The following is an 8049-nucleotide window of genomic DNA, read 5'->3' as shown; positions in this document are numbered from 1 at the left end:
TTTCGTGTATTTCTGTCGTCAGCAATTAAGGTTTCATGGCAAATAAAAATGACTAACTCTAGTAAAAACAACGTAAATTTAATCAGTGCATCTAGTCAGCGAAACACACCTCTTGAACAACAAAAAATATATGAGCACAACAAAATATGAAATACGATTCCCGAAAATCTCAAAGAGTCCTCTTGTCTATTTTGAAACATAATTTATTGAAACCTGGATGCTTCGTATACCTTCGGTAACTTTTTACTAGTGATCCAAGAGCACCACTGCACGCGTATGATTGATCGTGTTGGCTCAGGGGGAGTAGTTTCTTGCTGTGATTTAAAACGCGGCGAATACAAAAAAAAGAATCGTACCTATAATCGTACGTCATACTTCGATAAACGCCTTATGCTCGTGGTATTAAAAAGATCACATGGCTTCGTCACATGAATTTTGCATGATAAATGTGATACAAGTAATTGTCATGGCAACACATCAGTATTTCATATTTTATTCCGCAGTATTTATGTATTATGATATAACTGTGGTATAAGTTTCAAAACGATTATCTAGCGTAGTCATGATAGTTACTTGGTTCGTTTCATCACCGTCGGTGGTTTCATTTATATTTTGGTGTAATGAATAAATTCCCTAACAGTGCGATGCTACTATTATATCATAATTGTTGTTTCAGACCACGACAGTTGTACAAAGGCGAAGAAATCGTTTATTTAATCTTAAAATTAATAAGAGTCGTCCCAGCAGCCGTGATCGTTTACACTGAGATTGATGTGGTCGGCGCGTGACTCCACGTCCACGTATGCGACCTCCATTGGTGACACGTATATAAGGGGTGTACATGCCGTGTAGTGTTACAAAAACACACCGCGAATACATGATGAAACGAAATCAATAATGCAGACACAGAATCCTGTTTTTGTCTCCAACATTTGACCGAAAGCTTTGGGGGTTCAATTTTCCTTTTATATCCCCGCCTACTACTACATGTAGTACCGTGCATTAGTCGCGTGTATTGTCGACGCGTACACTTGTACATAATGAAGGCGAAAACGAGACCTGATTGCGTTCATAATCCTAATGCGTTGGATGAGCTGGCGCCAACTAGCTAGGACTGAGGAAAAGAACCGCTCAAGACTATATACATGCACACTACTGAAAATGAATGCCATGCATGTCAACGGTGTACGACCTCGGAAAATCGGATTTGCCAGTTGATAAATATGTACTTTATTTGTTGTATATCAGACTTGTCTGCTAGTTCACGTACTAGTATGTGTGTTGCGGGGTGACTTAGGTGGAATGTGTAAATAAATTGATTTATGCAAAAATTATTTTATTCAAATCACGCGTGAAAACGCGAGACAGTTGACATGCATTAGGATATGTTAAACGATGGACGGTGTCTTAGGTGTACGTCACTAATGACTGAACCTTTGAAACGTCAGACCCGTTAACAAAAACGACATTCACGATGCGTGTTGTTTTCTAAATTTTAGGCCCGAGATTCGTTGTTTAATACAGTGCGCCACGGGAGACGCACACTGCATAGGCGCTACCATTTATGGCTGGGCACTAAGGTAGTTGGTTACCATTAAAACTGATGATCGAGATTTCTTGACTTTTTTCAAAATAGTGTTGCTGTATGCTATTAAAAAAATACTGCAATAAATTTGTCACCGCGCTTAAATAAAGTTTAATCATGTTTTTAATTGGTCACGGTAATTATTTTACTATTTTGAGCATATTCACTATGTTTTAAATTTTAAATTTTCCAATGAAATATGTCGATGTTGATTTAATTTAGCATATTTCACGTATGAGCGAAAATAGAGACTGGCACCAAAACCCAGTAAACTGAACTTATTAGACTGTGATCGTTTTAATTTAACCACAACACTATGCGATGTGGAGGTGAAATGCTCTGTGACCATTCGTCCGGATAAAACATACATTACTTGTTCATTGTTCTTTATCATTCACAAGGGAAAAAATAGTACTAAACGCAAATACTCAATCACGTGGTGATGATCACATGAAGAATGACGTCTGCGTGGCGACCTGCGATTCGTACATTCCGCTGTGCGCAAAAAATATATGGACGCATAAAGCTAATTAGTTCACTCACACGTCTTTTTTTTTTTTTTTTTTTTCGAAATATGTTTTCCGTTGAGCAGTCCTTGTAACTTTGGTGGTTTACTTTGGATCATATCGTGATATCTTAGACCTTGGCGAAGAGGCATATGCAATTATGCAGTGGCTCAGAATTGTTTAAAAAAATGAAAAATTAGGTCACTCGTCATCAAAATCGGGAGACAAGCTGGCTTCCTTTAAGCATGGATGTAAACACATTTCACAACGACTCTTTGTTTTCCCGAGATAATCCAATTATCTGTTTTCATTATGTAATAGATATCGTACAGCACAGTGGAGTTCTGTTGTTATGTGCCTCAGGTATTTATCATTCTTCCCTCAAACCACTTTTAGCGGTCTGAGCCCTCCTCTAGGGTATACGGTAATACGCCGGCGGGCCAGCCTAGCCTATATATTCTTCATTCTGCCGACTACGACTGCGAGGTTACGCCTAATGAGGCTATTTAAATACAGTGTTTGTTTATACAGAACAAACTTCGTTAACTCCTTCTTTGTTTTGTAGATTGTTGTTCCACTCGCTTGGTTGTACAAACAACGATGTGGTATTACACATTTACTCAGACTAGTAGTGACGGTCTGAGCCATCTATCGTGTACATACTCAGCCTATGCATATGCATATACTATTTGAATCGGAATTCGATGTCAAATCGCATTGGAAATCGTTTTTAACAAATTATTGTTTTTGTTTTTTTAATTTGTATTTAAACTGTAATCGTAATTTGTTCCTTCCTGCTTCCCGACAAGCCCATGATAACACGATGTTCTCTGATGTCTCACAAAAATGCCCCAAAGTAACTGGGAGATTGTGGGCATTAAAAAATGTTTATAATATTGGGCCAAATGATTGCGTAAAGGTAAGGTAAGGTAAGATACGCCTATAAATGTTACTTCATGCTGTACCACTTTCTCAGTGAAGAGCAAGACGAAACCATGGAGGTAACTTTTACCTCCATGATGACCAAACTAACATTGAATAACTAACGCTAAATAACTATTATTACCGTGCAATATACAGAAGGTTAGGGACGCACTTAGCACACGATGTCTCAAATATTATTCTTTGTATTGTAGAGATTGAAATATCATATGTATTTGGATTGCCGTGATAGCTATTCCAATATGAATGAACTAGAAAACTATCGAAATTTCTGAATTCGTCTTGAACCCGAACGAAATTTATTTTCTGTGTCTGTCCTCCCTCACAGATGTCGGGATAGAAACTGTCAGAAAAAATGATATTGAAAAATAAACGAATTTGTCCTTTATGTAATTATTCTAAAATTGAAGATGAATATTATTTATTATTAGTTTGTCCGTTCTTTGAGGATCTTAGAAAAAAAAAATTCCCAGATATTATTTTATATTGTCTTCATATAATAAATTTGTTGAATTGATGCGGATGGTTGACTGTCATGTACTATAATCTGCTTATCTGTATCATTCCTTCAAAATAAGATATGAAATTCAATACACAAACACCTTATTTATTCGTCCATGAAATTTATATTTTGGACCACTTGCATCGGGCTACAATAAAGACCTGATTTACATTTAAAGTTTTATAAATCATGGTATGTTTTTTACCTCATAACGTACAATTGTCGAGAACTACTCGATAGATAACGCATCTTACAATAGCCACGCACTTACAGGGGCATTCAAGTTTGATTAGCGAGTTTCTATTGTTAGCTGGCGTTGCTGGGATTCGTCACGCCCCGTCGGAGAAAATAAATAACAGACAAAGGTTGTGACAACTGACAGATCTCTTCATACAATTCAAACAAAGGCGATGTGTTGGAGGTCGAGTCACGTGACTTTTGTTTTATAGTTAGAACATGATTGGTGGCAAAATATACAGGCCGCGTAGTCACGACATATAGTCGTCGATTTCATTTAGTCACGAATTAATGCCAACCGTTGATATGAGTTAATCTGACAACATCCTGATAACGGGATCTACCATGTTTACCGTTCTCAATCTGCTGAGCGAACCATATGCGTACTGATATTGTTTTAATTGTCAACATAAATAAATATATTAGTAATACTACATAACGATGTATCATTACAGTCGACATTGGCTGCTGTTTTTGTTTGTTTTTTTGTTTTACATAATAACATTCGAAATCCAAGTATGTATGTTTGTTACCGTAGAAACAACGTACATATTTGAATTCGATTTACATTACTGATTAATTTATATTGGATATTTTAAGAACATCATAATAATAAGATTCTAAAAATGGATAAAATGCAGATTTATTCAGGCGCGAATTGTATCTTCCACCGTACATTATGTGAACACTCACACTGACCATCGACGTCGGCGAACGCGGTTATCCCGGATTGTCAGCAGTGGGCGACAGAAGGTTGAGTGTAACACATGGCCCATTTGTGTGTGTTCTCTGTCACAAGCTTACTGGATTTGTGCGACAAATTAATTATATATGCCTATCATGCACAACTGAATTCCCCTAAAATAAATTGGAAACATGTGTACACAGGGCAATATCGTACACATTGTCACGTTTGAGAGGGTATTAACCGATATAGCCTGGCTTGCGACATCGCTCAAGTTACGGGAAAACCACAACGAAAATGGGAACTCTTTATATAGGCTAAAACCGCAACGTTCTCGCAAATCATTGTAACACTTCTTCCTTTATATATTAGAATTAATCACGATGGCTTTAATAAGTTGAAAACCAGGGAACATTGAGCAGAAACGAAGTCTAATATTTAATTAATGTTAACAGGTAAATAAGAAAAGTACGGCTGCAAACGAAAAAAACGAAATTTCAACGTTTGTGTACAGAACGCAAAAGACCAAACTATTTAGTAACACGTTGAACAGTTTTAATACGCTCTGTGAAGACTAATGTCATGACCGTGACGGCCGACCTATCTCTTCAAATGAAACTGTTCAAATAAAAGGATGTACCGCCATTACGTGACTTAGTTGTAACTTGATGCAGATAGCCACGAATTGTACTGTCGCCGTAATCACGACATAAAACTAAAATTAATATTGATTGATTGATTGATTTATTTATTTATTTATTTATTTATTTATTTATTTATTTATTTATTTATTTATTTATTTATTTATTTATTTATTTATTTATTTATTGGTTGATTGATTGATTGATTGATTGATTGATTTGTTTGTTTGTTTGTTTGTTTGTTTGCGTGTTTCTTTTACCTGGATCGGCAGTTTATCATATCAGTAATGCTTAAAATCAATTTGCCACCTTTGTTATCGACCGCCTGTGTACTTAGTGAGACAGCCATTCAAGCTACGCAGTCCTGTGTATTCGTTCCGCTTTTGACAATGTGTAAAAATGCAGTGTACTATATCCAACTTCAGCGCAATACGCAAGATCAGTGACCTTTCACCCTGTTAGTCGTGTCTAAGAAGTAACAGTCAATACGTGCACGCTCTTCTAATTTTCACACGCGATGTACTGTTACTATTATTGTAAAATCAGTCACGTCATTATTATTTGCTTACAGCATACAAGTAATAAGTTCACGAGTCGGTCATTTTAGGGGCTTAGACAAATCTGCGAAATAGACGATGTACGGAATTTGTACGTACTGAACGTTTGATTTTTCAGCGTACGTAATATCGTCGACCGTTTTGACTTCTTGTTAGTTACAATTGTAATTGTCAACGCTATTAAAGGTCCAACGCGCATGGATCAGCAAATGTTCACCGTGACGCATTCGTTCCTAATTACTGTGCACCGAAATATATTAGAAATGCGAGCGAGTCTGGGAATCCTCGGTTATTTCCCACAATAAGCGCATAATTTTACCATTATTTTTTTTTCCACATATTAGTCCCACGAACCCCCAATGAAGCTATAGGTATGATATCAGAGTGCAGCGTTGTCAATCACATGACGTAATTTATCTTATTTGTTGTAAATGTGTGATAGATATACGCTTTAAATCACGTACGGCGCCGGCGTGCCAGCGTAAACTTTGTCAGAGCGGGAGCGTAACTTCTCAAAATTATTACCACAGTTAATCCTTGCCAGACTTGTAGAGACTTGCACAGTTTCCAAGCAATCCTCATCCGCGCTGTACCGTTCTAAAAAGGCGGAAACTCTTTCCTATTCTATTTCGGTTTTGGATAAACGGCACTGAACGTACGATAGATACGTACTACGTTACCATTCAGCCATCAAAACGAATAATGATGTGAGGTTACACTCACGGCATAAAAAGAACTTTAGTGCATCCACTTGTTCACATTGCGCGGGAAACGATGCATGTATTTAATCGTAACTGATTTTTGGAATAGTAAATATTACGTCGGTCGATCACTGTTTAGTACTAGTAATCATACGAATCGTTTGAGTAAAATGCGATTAAGCCGCGACGTTCTATCTTCGAAAGAATATTAGCGATATACATGTAGGTATAACTTAAAGCTGTTTGAAAACTAATTCCGATTTCTTGCTTCAAAATCAATACAACCCTATTATTAGTCGAAATGTTCGTCACTGTCACCACGAGTCTCTTTGTAATCACGCCGAGATGTAGTCCCGATAACGGTAATATCACACCAGTCTTTGTACCGCTGCCTCTGTGCGAGCCAACTTCCAGTAACCACCATGATGTCGCCTATAAGTGTTCCGTCATCATGTGATCGAATAAGTCAGACTTTCTTTTGTGTTACACTTTTATGTGAAAGCGTACTTATGAGAGACGTGTATACAACTAGAGACGAATTGAAGTACTTGAGTTACGGGGACAGAGCTTCCGGCATCACGCAGGTATACGCCCCATCATGTCTGGGTTGAGTGTACCAGTGCACCGTAGTCATAACCAATACATTGCTCAATACGAACATCTATATGAAAAAAAACTGAACAAATATTGCATTCCACTGAATTGTAATGTGGGGGAAAATAGAAGTTCAAAATTCCCCGCAACTATAACATCGAATTTAATGCAGTCCGTTACTGTCGTCTGTAGTCATGTGACGTTCTAATCCCGTGATGCAATAATAAAAAATGAATGAACTCTACGCAAGGAAAAAGGGCATGACATGTTTTGAAACTTGTTCGGGGACGTTTAAATAAAAAAAGGTCACAAGGTCACCTCGAGTCCACACAATAATGATCCATGCATTCAGCAAATGACTTTGGAGAGAGCGAAGTGGACGCTATTTTTTTAATTACTGGTATCAATCGAGACACAGCGTATACAATTCCATGCATTGATCGTAAATACAATATGTGTCAAAGACAGTCGCACAACAAGTTTGAGTTCACCCCAAGTTACCACGTTTAGTTGCAGTGGCTCTAGATTTTGCACACGACACTAAGATCACGTCAGTTATCTCACCGCCTTCATTCGTATCCCCAAACCCTCAAGTCGCTGACTGACTGAATGGGATTTGATCTTTATTGCATGATTTTTTTGTTCTAATATTAAGTTAAACGTTTGTTTATTCTGCCTAATAACGTTCTAACGAAATTTAAATGTACCTAAGTCGGTTTCGACAACCAATCCAAAGGTCGATCAATATAATTATGTTGTAAATACTTGTTTGGCATTTATTACCCATAGTGCCACGGGACGACTCGGAAGTTGGGGGTTTCGATACACGAGACTCGTATTTCTCCCTGCCCCCAATAAATTTAACACAATAGTGCCATTGAAATACATTAGCCATCAATGTAACCAACTGTGATGCCCGGGTTGTGATGTCAATGCTCTCACGGAAGCCTGAGATGATTGGTCTTTTGTCGGACGTATTGTGAATTGCGACTCTCGAAGACTTCGAGTTATTGTTGAAAATATTTGGATAAAATGTAATGAGACTCGTGAATACAGCCAACACTTTCTCATTAATTGTTACTTCTTTAAAAATAAAAAA

This window comes from Saccoglossus kowalevskii, chromosome 7 (assembly GCF_978046115.1).
Source record: "Saccoglossus kowalevskii chromosome 7, keSacKowa6.1, whole genome shotgun sequence".
NCBI classification, from domain to species: Eukaryota; Metazoa; Hemichordata; class Enteropneusta; family Harrimaniidae; genus Saccoglossus; species Saccoglossus kowalevskii.
The sequence above is the reverse complement of the archived record's forward strand: the minus strand, read 5'-3'. Positions refer to the sequence as shown.